At 38.5% G+C, this 23,641-nt stretch overlaps 3 non-coding genes across 3 annotated transcripts; all 3 read right to left on the reverse strand.

The window, feature by feature from the left end:
- Positions 1-4,659: 4,659 nt before the first annotated feature.
- On the reverse strand, positions 4,660-4,740 carry TRNAL-AAG (transfer RNA leucine (anticodon AAG)). Its single transcript has one exon. It is a non-coding gene; the product is annotated as a tRNA-Leu (tRNA).
- An 8,616-nt stretch (positions 4,741-13,356) lies between these two features.
- TRNAL-AAG (transfer RNA leucine (anticodon AAG)) lies at positions 13,357-13,437 on the reverse strand. The gene has a single exon. It is a non-coding gene; the product is annotated as a tRNA-Leu (tRNA).
- Positions 13,438-15,624: 2,187 nt separating this feature from the next.
- TRNAL-AAG (transfer RNA leucine (anticodon AAG)) lies at positions 15,625-15,705 on the reverse strand. Its single transcript has one exon. It is a non-coding gene; the product is annotated as a tRNA-Leu (tRNA).
- Positions 15,706-23,641: the final 7,936 nt, after the last annotated feature.

Consider the following 23,641-nt stretch of genomic DNA (forward strand, 5'->3'; position numbering starts at 1 on the left):
TTTGTTTTCTTCACAAAGTTTGTCAAGCTTATTTCTCTGAGTCTAAAGAGATAAAAATCAAGAAGCTTTCACAAAATGTTTGCCTCCGTTACTCGTGTTTGTTACTCGTGGGATTGTCCTCTTTAAAACAAGATCAATTTGAGCTTTAATTCATTATGTGGAGCAAAGACTAATGTTTGAGTTTTGGAGGGTTGATGGGAAGTTGTACACGAAATTTTGGAGAAAATTTTTAGATTTTCCTAATTTTTGTAAATTTGGCTAACAAGGATCTCCATTGTAAATTGGACTTATGTAGGTTAAATTTTCAATTTTACCCTTTTAAGGTTATTTTAACAAACAAAGTACCTTTTAGGATTACTTTTCCATTTTGCACATAATATGGATTTAACTCGAACTTTACCTATAACCCTTTTTTCTTGCTTTTCTTGTCCATTTGACTATGGCTTGCCAAGTTAAATTGGTTAAAAGTTAAAAAAGAATAATGAAAGGTAGGAGAAGTTTTTCTAAGGTAGGTGGTCACATCTTCATAGACTCTATTTCACTGAGCCTTTTCCTTCTAAGACAATGCTCAGATTGTTATGCCTTTCATTCCGATCGAAATTTACTTGATAAAGAATTTTGCTAGCTTAAGATTATTAATGTTACGGTCATTTTTTACCAAGGTGTCAAAATGTGCACGAGCCATGGAGAAACTACATGAAGAGTGAAGAATGTGGAATGTGGTAAGAATGCTCATCAACAGAATTGGTTCCCATATTCAATAGTAGAGGTATCCCATTCATTCTAGATGTATGCACAAATAGACATAAATTTCATAGAAATTAACTTTCTTGTAAGAGAAAAAGGAACCCGATCCCACAGCTAGAACGTGCTTGACTCCTGGTTACAAGAGGGCCTTTCAGCTAAAGTTCTTGTGTGAAATGGCCAAAGTTACGTTTAAGAAATCCTTCAACCATGTAGCCGACTTTGGAATGTAGACGGGCATGAGGGTCATTGTCCGGTATGTTTTGATGTCATTGAGGAGGGGTGTCACGGTTGTATATTTTCAACGTGTTCTGTCATAAACTTAACATGCTTATGCCAGTCTTAAGGAAAATCCAAACCCCATATACATTTTCACCCATCTTAGGCGAGGTTTGTCTTTGTCAACTGAATATAACTCATGTTAAATATAAACTTGTTTAGCCACACACGCCTGTCTCCGACTTGCCTCTACATTAGGCCAAGTCAATTGGCTTGACCTTGCCTCTACTCGAGGCCAAGATCTCTCACATGCCACGTCACACCGTATATTCTCATCTTGTTTCCCAATGAACACAACCAACATATTTTGATATCATCCCTAATCCCAGGATGTCATTGTTATCGAAGCTCACTCAGTCATGCCCATTAAGAATGGACCCGTGTGTTGTTCAAATCATCGGGACATCCTAAGTCCTCCATCTGGGTTCTATTGAGGCATTGGACCCTTCTGTGTCCATGACATATCATTTATGGTTCGTAGCAAATAACGGGTGTATATACAAACCTCCAACATGTGGTCAAGGGGACAATGTCAGCACACTCATGCCATCCAGCACTGTTCTTGACCTATTTCAAAGGAACTCACCCGAGACACTCGTCTCACTATACTCGCCTTCATTGTGACACAAGTATGCACCATAAGGTGGCTCGCTTAGGCCACAAAGCCCAAGAGTGGTGAAGAGTTGACACCATGGCTCTCCTTAAGGTACATTTTGAGGTATTTTTGGTCTGGAAGACGTAGACATGATTTTAGCCAACGATTATACAGTTTCATGGGGCGCCCGGCTAGTGTTCGCTTGACACCAAATTTTGCAAGCATTCATATTTCATATGAACAGACTTAACTCTAAAGTTGCATGCTGAAATCCTTTATGGTACCCCGACTTTCGAGGTTAAGGCTTGGGGCCCTACCCAACCCTTTATAAGTGTCTACTTTTTGCCTCCATCTTATTTATGCCTCATCCTGGCTTTAATGCCCACTTTATATTGTGTACTGGATGAAGTACCGTCCTCTTTGGTTGCAACATGACACTTGGTTGTCTTGGCCCTCACATGGCTTGATTGGTATCACTTGAGGCTTGTCACCTTATCTATTGCTATGTGAGGATCACAATATACTCTTTTCTTAGCATGGTTGACATTCTCCCCCACTTTAACAGGTCCTCGTTCTTGATGAATTTCTTGGGGCACAATCATTCAATGGATTGTGACACTCTCTTCCGCTTAATCTCATCATCATTCTCGTTGACGATCCAAATTTCAGAATGGTTGCTAACTGACACGCTGAACTTAATCATGCCCCAAAATGAATACGAAAACTTAAGCACTGCTCATGGGCTATTCCATGGTCTCTAACACTGTAGCATAAACATGGCAAAATAAATACCCAATGATTGTGAGCTAGGGGAGCATGTCCCAAACGTGGCCACTGGCTTCGATCATCATATTTTCTAAGCCGCCTAGAAATCTATATCACAAAATTTCTTATAGCCACATCCGTGTACGGTAGGTAAGTGGGCTTGTGTATCACGACATCTCCTCATTAGAAACATAACTCTTTTTGGAAGCAAGGTCTGGAAGCTTGTAATACAACCCTGTGGTGACACTATAGTTCGGCCAACTTCTCAATTGGCACCTTCATGTGGCAATCCCTGCATTGGTGCTTCTCTCGGTCTTTCAGCAACTTCATTCTTATCTACCTTCACATCTAACATAGTGCTCCATCTCGAGCAAATGTTGTCTCTATACTCTTTTGAAGCCACCCACCTTAGGCACAAGCTCAAGTAATACATTTATGCTCGCTTCCTAGATTACTCTCATGGGGTGAGCAACCCATTCTCTCGTACTCTCCTCGACTTAAACTCGGCTGCCTCATCTACAGCACTGTCGGCCTTCATAAGAACTTGCATTGTAATCAATCTAGCACTTCGTTGGTGCATGTCTTACTTGACCTCTGTCATCTTTGCTTGCAAGCATTAACATTATTCCTCTAATGCAAATGATTCTTTGGAAAACATCTGACATAGTGTAACTTCTAATTCTCTATTGTCTAATTCTCTTTGGAAAATGAGCTTGGTTCATGGTTCATGCTTATTGAGGAGTAAGCCTCCTCCTCAGGGAGTCTGGCTTCAATCCACAATTGTATCTCTGACCTTTACTCACAACTGCCCTGTCGAAACTAGCACTCTTGATAGCACTCTTGATGCCTTGTGGAGTCTTCATTAAACCCTTGGGTTCTTTTCTCTTACTATCTTGCCTGACTAGATACAAAAACTGTGGCTCTACTACCAACTATCATGGTTATACATTTTTAATGTGTGACGTCATGATCTTGACACACTCATGACAAGCTTTAAGGAGAACCTAAGCCCAATATGTCTTTGTGGCTACGCCAGTCCTTAGGCGAGGTTTGTCTTCACCAACCAAACACAACTCATGCAAAATTTAATCTTGTTCGGCCACATACGTTGCCAATGCGTTGATGTTCAATCGTCTGCAGACTCTATCGAACTGGCCTCTACACTAGGTCAAGTCATTTGGCTCGATCTTAACTCTACACGAGGCCAAGGTCTCTCACATGTAACATCGCATCTTATATTCTCATCTTGGTTCCCAATTGATATGACCAACATATCTTGATGTCATCCCAAGTCTTAGGATGTCATGGGCCATCGAAGCTCATTCGATCATGCCCATCAAGAATAGACCCAGTCGTTCATATCTTTAGGACATCCTAAACATCCATCCATCCAGTTTTGTCGAGGCATTGAACCCTCCAGTGTCTATGTCATATCATTTACAGACTCCTTATAGGATAGCGGGTGCGTATACCAAATTTTGACACATGGGTAGGGCGCAATGTCAACACACTTGTGGTGTTCGACACTATCCAAGAAAGACCTATTTCAAAAGAAGCAAGAAGTCGTTTGAGACAATAGTCTCACAACGCTCGCCCTCACTCTGACACATGTATGTTTCACATGATAGTTCTTTTAGGTCACAGGGCTAGAGGTGGTGGAGAGCTGACACCATGTCTCTCCCTAAAGTACATTTGGAGACATTTTTTATGTGGAAGAAGTAGACATGATTTTAGCGAGGTCATATGGTCTCATGGGGCATGCATCCCGTGTATGATTAGTAAGAAATTTGGCTAGCGTTCATATTTCGTATAGACGAACTTAACTCTAGAGTCGTATGCCCAAATTATTTTCAGAAACCCGACTTTCAAGTTTAATGCTCGGAGCCCTACCTAGTCCTTTATCAAGTCTATCTTTGTCCCTCTTGTCGACTCTTGTTGCATTCTTCTTTGTCCCTTTTGTCTTCTCTAGTTGCTTCATCTTGTTTATATCTCATCTTGTATTCAATACCCACTCTATATGGTTTGTTGGATGATGTATCATCCTCCTCCGTCGCATTATGGTACTCTCATCTTTTATTCAATACCCACTCCATCATGTGGTCGGATGGGCGTCATTTGAAAGTCACAACCTATTCTCTTCATAGGAGCACGTAAACATTGAGAGACCACACTATGGATTCCCACGATAAATAATACTTGCCGACATTATCAAAGGCGTCGCCCCACCTTATTGGACATTAGAGCTAACAAAAAAAAAAAAAAAACATAAAATAAATTGTTGAGAGTGGGATTTAAACCCACCCCCTTTCAGACCAAAACCTTAATCTGGCGCCTTAGACCAACTCGGCCATCTCAACTTCAATGTTTGAGGGACCAATATGTGAAAATATGAAGAGAGAGTTTATTCATTAAATGAGGTTTTCTTCAATGTCCAACTCGGTCATCTCTTTTTTCTCTCTCTCTCTCGTCTTGCCACTCCCGTCTCATATTTGTTACATAATTTATATTTACTCTATATATATATATATATATATATATTTTGTTTGTTCCCACTTGCTTAATTACTTAAATATTTACATCTTTTATTTTGAATTATATGAAGGAAGTGGTGGACGACGAGAATACGACAGCCACAGTCGGATAAAGTTGGAGAACGACCAGAGACAATGTCGAGATAAAAAAAAAACGGAGAGATAAAGGGACCTAAATTGCAACAACTAGGTAGAGAAGAAGGAACCCGAGGATTAATGATATGAACCAAGGCATCAATCATGCAAGATAAACTTTAAGGAAAGTGTGCAAAAAATGTTGTTCAAATTATCCTAAGATGTTACAATTCATGTCACATTAAAGAAGAATCGAGTTTTATTTATTCTAGGATGATTTCAATTTTGGGTGGATGATAATCTAGAGTTATGGTGTTCTATAATGTATTTTAAGGCTTTTATTTACTTTAAGAATACATTTACGTAGTGGCTAATTATGCTCATAAACTATGAATGTTACAACTCTTGAAATGCCTCATGTAAGGTTAAGAGTTTACATTTCGAGGCTATACATGTGTGTTATCTTTGTAAAAAAAGGCTTAGAAAATGTAGTAAAAAGAGCCCATGTGCTTTCTATTAGCCAATGACTAAGTTCCTTTGCATTTCTATGTAGTTTAGATTACATGTTTAGAATCATTGATTCTACTTGAAAGACGAAACCAAATGAAAGAAAGATTAATTCCCCTTCCCCTCTATTCCCTTGCACTACTGAACCGGAACAAAGAAGGGAGACTCTCGATGAATTAAATTAGCCTTTACAGTTCAAGAAAGAGTCAATTCTCTTGTTGAGTCTTGACTTCCTTAATGAAAGAGTGAAAGAAGCAAACTCACTGACAGAGCTTTCCCTTGTTTACTGTTTGTGAAAGAAGCGAGAGGAAAGAAAAGCAAAGAGACCGGCTATATGTCCTGTGAAGGAGAGAAGCCGAGGTGATTTCGTTTACCTCGTTTACTGTTAAAGAAGGTCATATCGGAAAAGAAAGATCAGCCTATCTATTTAACGAGTGAAAGAGTTCAGACGAAGACAGAGTGATCGATCGAATAGTGAAACCCGAGTCAAAGAGTGAAAGAAGCCGGCCGAGCGAGGTTCAGCTACAGCCCAGCCAGCCAGCCAGTTCCTTTCCTTCCTGTTCCGGCATTCATTGAAAGAATAGGTTACGGTTCAGTAGTGATTGAATTGACTCTCCCTTGTTCTGGTGAAGGTGAAGTAGTTCAGCATGCTTAACATGATCAATCTTATTTGTAGAGTGATTCGAATCTCAAAAAAGTTTTCTTACCTTAAGATATTTTATCAACAAGTTAATCTGAATCTTACTTTCTCTTGTAGTGATTCCTTATCAACTAACTTCAAGTTAGGTTTGGACTCGAATCCGAGGCCCATCAGCATGCCAAGTGACTGGTACAAATCCGCCTACAACCTAAACATTATTGGTGCCCAATTTTTTTTTTTCGCAGCCCATTTTCAGTTTGCACTCTAGACCAAAACTCACGTAAGGCACAGCCGACAGACGCCTCCAGCCCAATCCAAAAGCTTGCGACCCATGACTAGATGCGAGTTGAGACCCAAATGTCGACCCAAAACTCGTGTGCCAACTAGAGATCCTATTGCATATTTCCTAGTGTGGCGTGTGTGACGAGCGGCTACTCGCATGTGGCTTGGTTGAGCCGTTACTCCAGTAGGTTGCTCCGTCCAACTCAGTGGGGTCTTTTCGGCTCTAGCTCACTGTAAGCGGCTCATTCGGCTCAGGTTGAATGTATTGGACACTTTTCCCATGTTTTTGACCCTCCCAGATCTATCTGCTTGGTTAATTTAAGTTACTTTCGAGCCTAAAAGCGAAATTAATTAATGCCATTAGATGAATCGTATATTATGCTTTAGCTTGATGTTTTGGGTCCACATTGGTTAATTTGGATTGTTATATCTGTTAGGATCGCACAACAACACACAATCGATCTATATGAACACAAAGAACAAGTTAGAGAAAATGCAAGGAGAATATTGACTTAAAGGTTTATAGTGATGACTTCAGGCATATACAGTAAGAGAGAATACAGAAAGTACATCTTCAAATTCTTCAAATTGAGTAATATATCTATATGGTTTAGCTTACTATATATAGCTTTACCAGATATAACCATGTACTATATATATATAACTATAGCACGTGATATAGCTTTTTACTATACATAGCTATTTACTATGTATGACAATTTACTTTATATGTCATTTACCATATATAGCTTTACTATGTATAACCGTTGACTAAGCTATAAATAACCAGCAGACTCCATGCACTAACAATTCTCCCCCTTGGAAACTGATCTAGTCAACCAAGAATTTCATTCTCAAACGACTATGAGCATCTTCATGGCACCATACCAATTGAGATTTTGCACAACCTCAATATTCCAACATCAACATATTTTATCAACATTTTGTCGGATTCTTTGCACCCCCTATCTTCTCCAAACACATCACCATCTTCCACTAACTTGTGAGTGAAATGGTATCGCCATCTGTGTTTTGTCTTAAATGATAGATCGGGTTCCTCACCAACTGTACGACACTCTAACTATCTCTATAAAAAAAATCTTTTCGTGCTGCTTCTTTCCTAATTCTTTAAGATAGTCAGTCATCCATATCGTCTTCTTTTCAGCTTCACTTATTGCCACGTACCCTCTTTTCGTGCTGCTTCTTTCCTAATTCTTTAAGATAGTCAGTCATCCATATCATCTTCTTTTCAGCTTCACTTATTGCCACGTACCCAGCCTTAGTACAATGCATCTTTGAAGCCTAGACATCCATCATCCATGGCTTGCTCCCACTTGGTTGTATCCTCCAATTGTAGGGCCTCATCAAAGGGCTCTAATTTTCTTTCATTAGCAACAGATAGTGTAATGAAGGTACATACATATCTGGTACTCTGATAGTACTAGATGATCTTCTCAACACCGGTTCAGGTGTCACTTGCTCTACCACTAGTTCCTCTGCAATAGTCTCAGAAGTTTCTTGAGTATCTGCTACAACATCACTAGGTGAGTTTCTCTGCAACTCAAGCTCAACTCTCACTTGCTTCGAGGTCTTGGAACCTTGCTCCACATCTGGTTCCTCAGCAGTAGTCTCAGAAGTTTCATGAGTATCTGCTACAACATCACTAGGTGAGTTTCCCTGCAACTCAAGCTCAACTTCCACTTGCTTCGTAGTCTTGGAACCTTGCTCCACATTTGGTTCCTCAACAGTAGTCTTAGGAGTTTCATGAGTATCTGCTACAACATCACTAGGTGAGTTTCTCTGCAATTCAAGCTCAACTCTCACTTGCTTCGAGGTCTTGGAACCTTGCTCCACATCTGTTCCTCAGCAGTAGTCTCAGGACTTTCATGAGTATCTGCTACAACATTACTAGGCGAGTTTCCCTGCAACTCAAGCTCAACGCCCACTTGCTTGGTGGTCTTGGACCTTGCTCCACATTTGGTTCCTCAACAGTAGTCTCAAGAGTTTCATGAGTATCTGCTACAACATCACTAGTTGAGTTTCCCTGCAACTCAAGCTCAACTCCCACTTGCTTCGTAGTCTTCTGCTGAATTTAAGAATCATCATCATCACCAGATTTGTGATTCTGCTTCCTCTTTGGTCTTGTACAATCTGTCCGAAATTGACATTTTCTCCACAATTCTAACAAATTATGTTTGGTCTATTTGAAGATTTTTCTCGGTTCTTTAATTTTGAACGCTCTTTGTTTGGGCCCTTCGGTTTACTTCTTCTTCATTGGTCAACACTGAGAGCACTACCAGATAAATTTCTAATTTCTCGTTTGCGAATACTTTCGCTGATAACTACATCTCGAATTTCATCAAAGTTCAGTTTATCAGATCCTCGGGAATTGCTGATTGCAGCAACAACAGTATCCCACGACTCGGGTAAAGATGACATCAAAATCAATGCTTTAATTTCATCTTCAAAATTAATTTCCACCGAACTCAGTTGACTTACGATCATATTGAATCATTTATATGATCAACAACAGATTCACCTTCAGACATCTGTAGATTGAACAATCTTTGCATCAAATACACCTTGTTCATAGCCGACAATTTTTTGTACATATTCGACAGCGCCTTCAACAGATCTGAAGTTGTCTTCTCCTTGATGATGTTGACTGCCACGTTTCTAGATAGCGTCAACCGGATCAACCCTAAGGCTTGTCGAGCCTTGATCTTCTACTGTTCCGTGGTCATGGTCTTCGGCTTCACCCCCAACAGGGGTTTGTGAAGATCTTTCTGGTACAGATAATATTCAATCTACATCTTCCAGAAACCAAAATTGGATCTATCGAACTTCTCAATTTCAATCTTTGAACTTTCCATCTTCACAGATCGTGGTGACTTCTGCCTAGCGCTGATACCAGTTGTTAGGATCGCACAACAACGCACACACTCGATCTAGATGAACACAAAAAATAGGATAGAGAAAATGCAAAGAGAATATTGGCTAAAAGTTTATATTGATGACTTCAGACATGTACAGTAAGAGATAATACAGAGAATAGATAAAGTACATTTTCAAAGGTCTGAGGGGATATATATGGTTTAACTTACCATATATAGTTTTCCCAGATATAACATATACTATATATAGATTTACCAGATATAGTTTTTTACTATACATAGTTATTTACTATTTATGACAATTTACTTTATATGTCATTTATCATATATAGTTTTACTATGTATAACCATTGACTAAGCTGTAAATAACCAACAAGCTCTATACCCTAACAATATCGGCTTAGGTCAATCAAGTAAGTGAATTTACTGTTTGCTTGGTTGAACAACTTATTTGCTTTATGAAAAAGGAGTGCCCTATGGTCCCTACACGTTTCGTATTTTATGATTACTTGACGTGAGAGATGACATATGTTATATCGTGTTACATGATATGTTATGTTATCGGCTATATTATGATGTGATTATGTTATGATGCATGAACCTCCACATGTTATGCCATGTAAAGTACATTAAGACGTTCAATCTATGCCTATGAGATATTACAAAGTCATGTATGTTAAATATGAAAGATATGATAAATAATATGTATGTATGTCTCATATGAACACTACATTAGGAAAAAATGGAGAAATGACTTACATTATAAGTATATGCCATGTTTGGATGTTATGGGACCTCATGCATTTTGCTTGTTAGGTGCATCGAGATACTTCTCCATGATGATCAGTACGGACATGTACTTTTATGATATCTATGTTTGCCACGATGTTATGCAGGCCCTTTCCCTCTGTGACTTCTAACAACGTGAGTGTGCACTAGCTCGACGAGCCAGGTTCATTGGGGTACGTATATGAGCTCGCTTGGAATTCTAGACATTCAACCTTATTCGTATTGTAAAGTAAAGAATCGCCCTTGCGGACCAAAACCTTAATCTGGCGCCTTAGACCAACTCGGTCATCTCAACTTTGATGTTGTAGAAAACAATCTCAATTCGGTCATCTCAACAGACATATGTCGTTCATATCATCGGGACATCTCGTACATCCATTCATCTAGTTCTATCAAGGCATTGAGCCCTCAGTGTCAATACCATATCTTTTAAGGACTTCTATAGGATAGCGGGTGCGTATACTGAATTCTGACACATGGGCGGGGCACAATGTCGGCACCCCCAATGCGTCTCACACTAACCTTGAAAGACCATTTCAAAATAATTCATATGAGATACTCGTCTCACAACGCTCACCTTCATTGTGACACACGTATGTGTCATAGGGTAACTCTCTTAGGCGACAAGGCCATAGGTGGTGGAGAGCTAACAGATGGTCATATGTTCCCATGGGGCTTTCATTCGGTGTCTAATTGACAAGAAATTTGGCGAGCATTCATATTTCATATGGAAGAACTTAACCCAGAGATGCATACCCAAACTATTTTCGGAAACTTGACTTTCAAGGTTAATGCTCGGGGCCCTACCGAGTCTTTTGTCAAGCCTATTTTTGTCCATCTTGTTGCCTCCGTCCTCCTTATGGGGTCTCATCTTGGTTTCAATCCCCACTTTACATGGTGTGTTGGATGGCTACATCCTTTTTCGCATCGTGTACTTGTTTGTTTTAAGCCCTCACGTGGCTGGTTGGGCGCTATTTGCAAAGGGTCGGATGGGTGCCATTTAAAGATTGTCGCCTTATATATTGATATGTGAGAACCTACTCTCATGAAGAGTCCACCTATGATAAATACTACTTTCCGACACTATCAAAGGTGTCACCCCACCGCATTCGACATTGTGCTAACTAAAAATAAGTTAAAAAATTATCGAGAGTGAGATTTGAACCCACACCCTTTCGGACCAAAACCTTAATTTGGCATCTTAGACCAACTTGGCCATCTCAACTTTAATGTTCTAGAAAACAATTTCAACCTAGCCTTCTCAACTGACCAATATGTCGTTCATATCATCAAGACATCTTGTGCATCCATTCTTCTAATTCTATCCAGGTATTGGGCCCTCAGTGCCCATATCATATCTTTTAAGGACTCCATATAGGATAGCGGGTGTGTATACCAAATTCAGACACATGGGCGGGGCGTAATGTTGGCACCCCTGTTGCGTCCAACACTTACCTTGAAAGACCTATTTCAAAAAAATCATATGAGATACTCGTCTCGCAACGCTCACCTTCAGTGTGACACATGTATGTGCAATAAAGTAGTTCTCTTAGACCACAAGGCCCGAGGTGGTGGAGAGCTGACACATGGTCATATGTTCTCATGGGGCATTCATCCAGTATCTAATTGACAAGAAATTTGGCGAGCATTCATATTTCATATGGATGAACTTAACCCCAACGCCGCATGCCCAAACTATTTTTGAAAACTCGGCTTTCAAGGTTAATGCTCGTGGCCCTACCCAATCCTTTGTCAAGCCTATTTTTGTCCATCTTGTTGCCTCCGTCCTGCTTATGGTCTCATCTTGGTTTCAATACCCACTTTATATGGTGTGTTGGATGGATACATCCTCTCGCATCGTGTACTTGTCTGTTTAGGCCCTCACGTGGCTGGATGAATGTTATTTGTAGAGGGTCGGATGGGTGCCATTTGAAGATTGTCGCCTTATATGATATGTGAGAACCTACTCTCTTCGTAGGACTATATAAACATTGAGAGACAGCAATATGAAGAGCCCACCCACGATAAATAATACTTGCCGACGCTATCAAACGTGTCACCCCACCGCATCCGACATTAGTGCTAACAAAAAAAATCAAAAGTTAAATTATTAATAGAGTAGGATTTGAACCCACAGCAATATGAAGAGCCCACCCACGATAAATAATACTTGCCGACGCTATCAAACGTGTCACCCCACCGCATCCGACATTAGTGCTAACAAAAAAAATCAAAAGTTAAATTATTAATAGAGTAGGATTTGAACCCACACCCTTTAAAACCAAAATTTTAATCTAGCACCTTAAACCAAATCAACCATCTCAACTTTACTGTTATAAAAAACAATCTCAACTAAACCATCTGAATAGAGCCATATGTCGTTTATATCACCGGGACATCTCGCATATCCATTCTTCTAGTTCTATCCAGGCATTGGGCCTTCAATGTCCATGCCATATCTTTTAAGAACTCCTATAGGATAGCAGGTGCGTATATAAAATTTCAACATAGGGTTGGAGCGCAATGTCGGCACCCCCGTTGCGTCCAACACTGACCTTGAAAGACCCATTTCAAAAGAAGTCATATGAGATACTCTTCTCGCAATGCTCACCTTCATTGTGACACACGTATGTGCCACAGGGTAACTCTCTTAGGCCACAAGGCCAGAGGTGGAGGAGAGATGACACATGGTCATATGTTCACATGGGCCGTTCATCTAGTGTCTAATTGACAAGAAATTTGGCGAGCATTCATATTTCATATGGACGAACTTAACCCAGAGCCGCATGCCTAAACTATTTTCGAAAACTCAACTTTCAAGGTTAATGCTCGGGACTCTACCTAATCCTTTATCAAGCCTATTTTTGTCCATCTTGTTCTTGCCTTCGTCTTGCTTATGGTCTCATCTTGGTTTCAATACCCAGTTTATTTAGTGTGTTGGATGGATACATCCTCTGTCGCATCATGTACTTGTCTGTTTAGGCCCTCCCGTTGCTGGATGGGTGCTATTCAAAGAGGGTCAGATGGGCCCCATTTGAAGGTTGTCGTTTTATATGTCGATATGTGAGAACCTTAATCATTGAGAGACAACAATATAAAGAGTCCACCCACGATGACTAATACTTGTATCAAAGGTGTCACCCCAGCCCATCCGACATTAGTGCTAACAAAGAAAAATACATAATACTTGTATCAAAGGTGTCACCCCAGCCCATCCGACATTAGTGCTAACAAAGAAAAATACATAAGTTAAATTGTTAAGAGTGGGATTTGAACCCACGCCCTTTCGGACCAAAACCTTAATCTGGCGCCTTAGACCAACTCGACCATCTCAATTTTAAGGTTGCAAAAGACCCACATGTTCCAATATTAAGAGAGAATTTATTCATTAAATGCTTTTCTAGATTTTCATCGTTGTCTAACTCGGTCATCTGACACTTCCATCTATTTCAAAACTTTGATAAGAGATGTTATTCCTTTTGTTTTCAATTATGTTGATTTTATGATGCGATTATTATGTTTGAAATGAATTGCCTTACATCAGAGGCTTACTATATTTACCCTTCTATTAAAGGCAAATATATTGTATTCATTTATTATTCTTTTGTAGTAGTGTTCTTTCCATATTATTTGTAATTTATCATATTTCTCTATTCTGTAAATGATTATAAACAGAGAACTTTCACCACCATTTAAATGTGGTGGTTTCAACAAACATTTTCATGGTATTAGAGTCCTTTCGGTTAAACAGCCTTGATCCTTTCTTCTCTATGGCTTCTGAATCCTCTTATCATCTTCTTCCTTTCAACACTCTAATCCATACGATCACCATCAAACTTTCTTCCTCCAATTATCTTCTTTGGAAAAGTCAACTTCTCCCTCTCCTTGAGAGTCAAGACATGCTAGGCTATGTTGATGGAATTATGGTTCCACCACCTCGCTTTGAACCAGAAACCTCCTCAACACTCAACCCCAAATATTTGGCGTGGAGAGCAGCCGATCAACGACTTCTCTATCTCCTGCTCTCCTCTCTCACCGAGGAAGCCATTGCTGTCGTCGTTGGTCTCTCCACTGCACGTAATGTTTGACTTGCGTTGGAAACTACATTCAGTCATCATTCGAAAGCTCGTGAACTAAGACTCAAGGATGACTTGAAGCTGATGAAACTTGGCACCAAACCTGTTGCTGAGTATGCCCGTGCCTTCAAAATAATTTGTGACCAACTTCATGCCATTGGCAGACCCGTCGAGGACATTGGTAAAGTGCATTGGTTCTTTTGTGGACTCGACACTGATTTTTCAGCTTTTTCTACTACTCAAATGGCTCTCACCCCTATCTCCTGTTTTGCAGATTTAGTCTCTAAAACTGAAAGTTTTGAGTTGTTTCAATGCACCCTTAAGTCCTCTGACTTCACTCCTAGAGCATTCACAGCCACCAATCGTGGTCACACCCATGGAAGCCACCCTGCTTCCTCTAGCAACCAGCGAGGTCGTTCTTATTTCCACAAAAATAACTCTTCCAATCGAGGACGAACTCACTCAGGTCAGGGTCGTCGACCACCTCACTACCAAATATGCCGCAAAGAGGGCCATAATGATACCACTGCAACCAACGGTATGTTCAACCTAATTCTACTCATGCTCACCTTGTTGAAGCCTTCAATATGTCCTGTTCTATTGTTGGACCCGATGCTAATGATTGGTTTCTGGATACTGGGGCTTCGGCCCATATGACCACCGACCCATCTATTTTGGATCAGTCTAAAAATTACATGGGTAGACTCTGTGATCGTAAGAAATGATGCATCTCTACGCATTACCCACACCGGTACTCTTTCTCCTGTTCCAAATATTCACTTATTAGATGTCTTGGTGTCCCTCATCTCACTAAAAATCTCATTTCCTCTCTCCGTTACATTTACTAATAATCTTCTTACTATCTAGAATCGTTAAACAGGAAGGGTGGTGGCAACCAGTAAAGAATATGGAGGGATATATGTGCTGAAGCGCGACAACTCTACTTTTATTTTAGTCCTTAGAAAAAAAATCTTTATGTGCTCCATATGATTTATGGCATGCTCGCCTGGGTCATGTGAATCATTCTGTTATTTCTTTTTTAAATAGAAAAGGTTATCTTTCTCTTACGTCTTTATTGCCTATCTTATTCATTGTGATCTTTGGGGTCCTCCCGTCAAATCAAATTCGGGTTTTCTTTACTATGTTATTTTTATTGATGATTATTCTCCCGTCAAATCAAATTCGGGTTTTCTTTAGATTATTCTCGATTCACTTGGCTTTACCCTTTAAAATTAAACTTGTTCTTCTCGTATCAAGGTATTTCAAAGCGATGGAGGCTTTAAAATTAAACTTGTTCTTCTCGTATCAAGGTATTTCAAAGCGATGGAGGTACCGAATTTACGTACTTCTGGCATACACCTGTTCAAATCTCTTGTCCATATACACTTGCTGAGAGAAATCCGACTCCAAAGACATTAGCGCTAACGGAAAAAAATATATAACAAATTGTTGAGAGTGGGATTTGAACCCACACCCTTTCGGACCAGAACCTTAATCTGGCACCTTAGACCAACTAGGCCATCTCAACTTGGATGTTTGGGAGACCAATATCTGAAAATATGAAGAAACAGTTTGTTCATTAAATGATTTTCTAGGTTTTCTTCGATGTCCAACTCGGTCATCCCTTTTTTTTTTCTCTCTCTGTCTCTCTCTCTCTCGTCTTGCCACTCCCATCTCATATTTGTAACATAATTTATACTTGCTCCATATATATATTTTTTGTTCGGACTTGGTTAATTACTTAAATATTTACATTTTATTTTGAATTATATGAAGGAAGTGGTGGACGACCAGAATACGACAGCCACCGTCAGATAAAGTTGGAGAACGACCGTAGACAATGTAGAGATAAAAAAACGGAGAGATAAAGGGACGTAAATTGCAACAACCAGGTAGAGAAGAAGAAATCTGAGGATTAATGATGTGAACGAAGTAATCAATCATGCTGATGGAGTTAATATAACACATGCGGAAGCAATTTGGATCTTAGGCACTCTTAGAACATCAATTATAGTAAATAACTAACATGTTCATAAGTATTAAAACTCAAGATCTTTGAGTATTAACCTTTTGTAGTTCAAATTCTTTTTTCCTTACGAACCGATTTGGTACCACCACTAGTGTCTTCTCCACTATTCTCCAGCCTTAGAACGGGATTGTGGAATCCGGTGAGTGACTAAACTTGTGAGGGATTTAGTATATATGAAGAGAGAGTTTGTGAGAGTTTTTTAAGGTTTTTTTTTTCAAGGAAGAACTTACATGTACCTTGATCACTCTATTTATAGAGTCATATTTGCATGTTCATTCAAATTTGAGATCACCAAATTTTGACACTCAAACTTCCACTCAATTGTGGGGAAACTCTATTTACGTACAAATGCTCGTTCCAACAACTTATGAAATCAATAACACAATCCCCCCAACTTATGGTCCAAAAAAACCGTTTCAACCGCTCGATCTATCCATCTATCTTTGGATGAAAAGTCATACTAAACCTAAGTTACATACCCCCAACGCCTTTTGCAAACCCTTTCAGAAGTGTGAGATGAACCTTGCGTCTAATCCAACACGATGGAAACCAGCACACCGTGTGGAGGACTATCCTTTTGACATATAATTGTGTCCATCGGTCAACTCGGTATGTAGCTTTGCCTAGAATGAAGTAAGCAATATTGGTTGACTTATCCACCCCAACTCAAATGATTGTGAAACTTTGCTTAGTCTTTGGCAAACTTGAGATGAAATTCATACTCATGCCTACAGCTTCGATTAAAGAATATTCAGTGGCTACAACAACCCAAAAGGTTGTTGTCTCAGCACCTTTACCTATTGATAGGTCAAACATTGACTCACATTTATGCCTACATCTTTCTTCATTCCTTGCCATTAGTACCTAGTCTTCAAATCTTATTACATCTTCGTACTTCTAGGGTGAAACGTAAAGATGTATCATGAGTTTCAGTTATAATTACCTTCGAGATTCCTCGTTTTATTGTACACAAACGGTTTTGTCACAGTAATTATGCATTTGATGAGATTGTATACTCCTCCAGCCTATTAGTATTCTATTGTTCCAGAGCATGTTAAGGTACGTACCAGTCCTCTTAGCATTTATGATATGCTTTTGGAGTATAGGTTAGACAATGAACGGTACTAATTGAGTGGAGACACCTTTAACTATAACCTCAACCCTACCCTTTGAATTTCATGTTAAAACTCCCTCTAACTGATAATTAGTGTAGAAGAGTGAGATGTCTTTCTACTCCATGCATCAACCACTACATTAGTATTTTCAAAATGATAGGCCAAGAACTAAAAGAACAAAAAGGATGAAACTACCCTAATATAACAATACATGGTTTTCATGAACTCCAAGTGACATGATATATTACATAGTACCTAATGATGATAGTACGAGGGACTTATGCACATAATACCTAACAATATATGGTTTTCATGACTCAAATTTTGAATTAGGGCTTACCTGGGTTGTGCCTCAAGTGCTAAGAAATAATTCTTAAAGCTAGAATCTAAGAACCTAAGATGATGCTCTAAGATCAATAACCATGCCAAGAAAACACAACCCAAACCCTAAGCCTACCCTAACACTAAAAATTCTAGGTACCTCACTACCTAGAGTTACCACATGCCTTAAAACACCCTAGATCTCTCACGGTAGTTCATGATTTCATGACTCAAACTATATCGTGAGATATGCAGGAGATTGTTGGGGCCACAAAGATATTGAATCGAGATTTCGACCAAAGAAGATGCTAGGGCAGTTATAGGCCGAATCTAGATCCCAAGTCAAGGGAATTCGAGGGCCACCAAGATGTAGAATCTGGATCTCGACCCAAGAGGATGCTGAGAAAATTATAGGCCGAATCTAGATCCCAAGTCAAGAAAATTTGGAGGTCACCAAGATGTCGAATCTAGATCTCTACCCAAGGGAACATTGATGCAACCATGGGTCGAATTTGAAATCTGAATCCTGATTTGAACCAATAACATAGGCTTTTAGGATCATGTCATTTATGGTTATACTAGAGGGAATGTTTTAAGGGACCAGAAATAAGAGTCAAGAACCAAGACATATGTCAGGGATTAGGGTTTACTTGTTATATGTCAGGGTTGTGACTCAAGTTTTAAGAAAGAACCCTAAAAGCTAGAACATGAGAACACCCTAAAAGCTTGAACACGAAAACCTATGAATCTAAGAGGGTATTCTAAGGACATGAATCATGAAAAGAAGGTTGACACACAGACTATGTCACAAAGGACACATGAAATCCTTGGAATAGATATTTAGACTATATCATAGAGAATACATGAACCTTGAATGTAGGTATTCAGACAATGCTGCAGGGAACTTCAGAGGCTCTTGGTATAGACATGCGAGTGTCACAGAAAATGCATGAGCCATGGGCACAGTCTATGTCATGGGGTCGCATGAAATCTCAGACATAGGTCATGATCAAAATTTTCAGGAATAAGAACCAAGTAGTAAGATTCTCAGTATAGAACATGTTATGTACTCAAAACTCATGACTAGAGCCTAAGGACGAAGGTTCTCAAGACAAGAATCAAGACATGTATCATGATTAAGAAAAGTGCATGGTACCCTAACATCTACCATGAACATGAATAAGAGCCTTCAAGTAAGCTACTTACTGAATCTTGGACTCACTCAATAATTTCTATCTTTTTTAGGTAACCAAGAGTGGGTCGATGACAGGAGCATATCTGAACAATAGAGAGTCAATCTTAGGGAATTAGAGCCTCCACGACATTCTTTTCATCTCCCAATCTATTTAAACTAAACCTTCTTTTTTATATATTATAAAATAAAATATACTTTTGTTTAAAATTCTCATTGTTTTATTTATGAAAAGTTTTATTATCTTTCAACCCACTCTTAAGTTGCAATCTATATTCGGGGAAGCCTCAAAAATCTAGTCGTGACATCCATCCATCTAGACACTATCTAAATAGAAAATTTGTTGCGTCCATGTTGAGTCATTATTACATACTATGTATAATACATACCATGTGTTGAGTTCTAATAGTCCAAGCCACCCCAATTTTGAACAACCGTCAATAGACACGGAGACTATAAATCCAACGACTGGAATCAAGTTTAGAAGTCGTTAAAGAAATGAATGGACCAAGTTTTCAGGTGGGTCATAGTAACCACACCAATTGAGCTAATTCTAGAGCTTTCAAAGGGATCAAGGGGAGCCATTTGGGATAGGAATCAAGCTATGGGAGCTCTTTAAGAGTAAGTAATTGACGCTTACTTTCTCGATTTTCTACTCTTAAGTTTTTTGAATTCATGAGCTACTGTCCATCAATTCTTCTCAAATCAATTCCTACGCCTTTTAAAAGAATTTTTCCACAAGTTATGTAAAGGAATTGAGGGCTGAAAGTAGTCGTAAACCTTTTCCCCCAATATAGTCTACCAGTTGAAGCTTAAGACTTGAAATTGCAATCCATGGTTACACACAAATTCGTTGTATCTAACCTAGTCTATTTAGTTCCTACACAATCAAAGAACAGTTCTTGTGAAGATCGCAGAGTTTATAACCTCGGGAGAAGGAAGAATTCAAGAATTTTAGTTTAGGAATAATTCAAGGATAAGTTTTAATTTTCTCTCTACCTTTCATTTCCTAACAAATTGATGATTCTTTAGGCCGTAGGGGACTATAGTGAACATGTTTCATGAAGGAGTCGAGGTCTGAGGAGGTCAAGATCGAGCTACCCAAAAGAGTTCAATTATACATTTTTTTGGTTGACATGTAGATCGAATATTGGACTCCAAAATTGGTCACTGTCACACAAAGTTGTCCCTCTAAAATAATAGCTTAAGCTTGAGGAATGTATAAGGAACAAGTTTAAAGAAATCATGGCGGGAAAGTGTCTCAACTTTTGTAAAGGATTTGGGTTGAAATTCGGCTGAAAATGTACGAAATAATAAACTCAAAACGGTCCCAAAAACGGTGAAAACTCCCAACAACACACAAAGGAGAGAAATTTTAAAAAAGGAAGGAACTGGGTGTCAATATGCCCACGTAAATGTCGTGTGTGGGGTAAGTTTTCTTATCTATTCGACCTCTATTTTCTCGTTTTGAAAGAATTTAGAAGAAATGGGAACAAGTTAGGAGCGCTTTTAGCATAAAAAGAGAACACAGACATGGGTAAGCAACTATTTGGTTTAGTACGTTCAGTTACAATTTTAAAGATACAAATGCCATGAATTCTCATTCGTTATTATTTGAATCATATTAGAAATTGATCTTAACTAACTTTGTTGGACCCGTTAAGTGTATCAAATATAGTAAAGTATTCTTTATTTTAAGTATACGGGCTACAAGATGTAGACTAGTGTTTTTTCGGCAAGATTTACTTGTAGGTATAGTTTAATGATTTTACGAGCATATTTTAAGTACAGTTTATATGATTAATGGATGCTTGCATTATATTTTATCGCATGTAGCTCATATGTTTGTACATTGTGATTGCTTGAAGAAGATTTTTACACAATCTTCTACGATCTACCCATAATTAGTTACGAGGACCACTACCATACAATAAACTCAGTATAGCATGAATGCACATAATGGTCCCTCACAAACACTTAATGGTCCTTTGTATTGTGAGGCTATTAGGGACAGGTCGATTACCGATATACATCAAAGTTAAACTCAACCTTACTACTCACTCCTAAGTAAGCAACTTTATAGCTTTAGTCGTGAGCTCAGAAGCTAGCAAAGTAGATAAGTTTTGTTGGGTTATATGTTGAACGGTTACCAACTAGAAAGCTAGAGTAAGTCAAGACAATTTAGAAGACTCGAGTCTAGCTTAGGCAAGTCTTAAGTGTGTTTCATAGTCTTCAGTTCAATGAAAGTTAAAATAGTAAACAAAGAGACGGTAAGGCACAAGTATAGTTTAAGAACCTACAAACATGCTATTTATTGAGTATTTCTATCCTCATTCTTGCTACTTTTGAATTTCAGACTATAGTGGTACTATGTGACGGTGAGATAGTGAACTTAAACATTGGGGCTTTAGAGTTGTTTAGATATATCCGTTTACGATATAAAATATGTTGTATATAGTGTTACTTTTTATGAAGCAATTTTGAAAACGCTTTCAGTTGCATTTTTTTTCATAAACTTTTTGGATGTACAGTTTTGTAAGTATGTTTTGTTTTATAACTCTTGATTTTTATTTTAAATTTTCTATGTACATGGTAGTTCGTTGCTCGATGATCTTAAAAGGAAGGTCATTAAAAAAAAGTTCTAAAATGAGCTGGAGAGGTTGATTTTCAAGTAGCGGAGCTGTGGGATACACACATGTTCTTCCTTTATGTGGAAGAAGACGAACGAATCGCGTTAGCCCAAAATCCAACCCCTCTCCATTCTTTCTCAAAATTAACTCTCTTTCAAATTTATTCTCATGAAATTCTTGATGGTTCTAGAAACTAGTCGGTTCAAGGAGTCTATAAAAAAAATTGAGTAATTCGGTACTAGAAGCTCGAGAAACGATTCCGCTGAATGTTGACTAAGAGATAAGTAATCAATGTGAACTTTTATTAGGTAATACTTGTAGGGATGGTTTGAAATGTAATACATGCCTTAGGTTAAGTACGAACTAAAGGAATATAGAAGAATAGACCAAGAACAGTGAGTTAAGGGCATACACCGAGTATTTCGCTTGAGAATCAAATAACATTAAAATAACTCACTAAATGGATTCTACTATTCATAAAATTTTAATGTTGAGCATATTATGACATGTAAAGATTTGGTAATCATTGGATAAACTTAAGTAGTTAAGCCAAATAACGATTTAAAGTACCAGTTCACGGCTCTAATGACCTCCAAATGAAATGAAACTACCCTACACACCCCATGTCCTAAAGTTATGACCTTATTAGGTACTATGCTACTATCCTTAAGTGACCACGACCTTCCACCATGAAGTGCATTACGAGGCTCATGTTTTCTCTTCTAGGTGGATACCTTGCACCATGTCTTGTAGGCACCCATGTCATGATGAGCCTCATATTTTTCTCACCTAAATAAAATGTCATGCGTTATGTATTACTAGCAGGATGGTATGATCATGTTTTATGCCAACAATGTGACTAGGTCAACAAAATAATTTAGGGTCACTTAAGGAGTAGTTACTGGGTCAGCAAAATTTCATGAACTCATATGTAGGTCTCATGTTATTCCAGAAACATCGTGGTCTGGTTCATTGACATGATTAAGAGCCTGCAACTAGGTTACTTACCGAGTCTTTAAACTCCATGCTTTCAATATTTTTCAAGTAATTAAGGAGTTGATAAAAATGGGAAAGAACTTCGGGGCCGGAGCCCTATATCAACCACCTAAGTCTCCAACTTTGTTTTGTTTAAAATGTTTTGAGTCTCTTCCTTAATTTACGTTTAGGTTAGGTAGGTATAAAACTCTACTTTGATATATATATAGATGCCTACCTATGTTTTATATGTCTTATTTTTATTTCGGTAACATACGTTGTCAGTGCCTTTATGTTCAATCGTCGGCAAACTTTATTGAACTGGCTTCTAAACTTTATTGAATAATCTATGGGATGTCACTAAACGATTTTCGTCTATATATTGATAGTAATAATTTTTTTTGAACATTTTTTTTTATAAATCTAACGGCTACTTGTATCAGGTTTAAAATTTTATGGATATCTTTTAAACATAGTACTGACCGTCAGAAAAAAATTTTACCTTAAAAATATTAATGAAACTAACAATAAAGGTATTTTTGAGATTTTTTGAAAGCTTTGTTAAGGATTGTTGGGATGGAGTCCACGTGGACTAATTTAGAGAATGATGGGTCTATAAGCAAGGAATAGTATCTCTATGGGTAGGACGACTTTTGGAGAAGCCCAGAGCAAAGCCATGTCAATAAAATCCTCAAATGTCGAACAAAGGGTGTACTTTGTTCGAAAACTCCAAAAAAAAGGAGTCCAGCCTCGTTTAAGGGGAGGCTATTCGATGGGAGGATTGTTGGGATCCCGCAATGTTATCTCCTTTGGTACGAGGCATTTGGACAAAATCATACGAGAGTGGACATCCAAGAAATGAAAAGGGTAAGTGGGCTAAGAAAAAGAACAAAAAATGCCCCACAATGTCCTAAAACAACCAACATTAGCATAAAGTCTTGTTTGGCCGACTCATGCAACTTCCATGGCTACAATGACTTGACACACCAAAAACATGGTTAGATACTTCATTTTGTGTTTGCCAACCACACCCTTTATTCAATTTTGTCTATACTTTCGACTTCATCCCACGAATTAAATACGTCAACTAACAATCCGACTTTCGAAAATCCAAGATAGACCCAAATTTTTATTATATTAATGTTAGAGTTTTGATTGTTTTATTTTATGACATTTTATTGTGAATGAATTTAATAAGGGAT

Source organism: Cucurbita pepo, chromosome 6 (assembly GCF_057944985.1).
Source record: "Cucurbita pepo subsp. pepo isolate OVF chromosome 6, ASM5794498v1, whole genome shotgun sequence".
Classification (NCBI taxonomy): domain Eukaryota; kingdom Viridiplantae; phylum Streptophyta; class Magnoliopsida; order Cucurbitales; family Cucurbitaceae; genus Cucurbita; species Cucurbita pepo.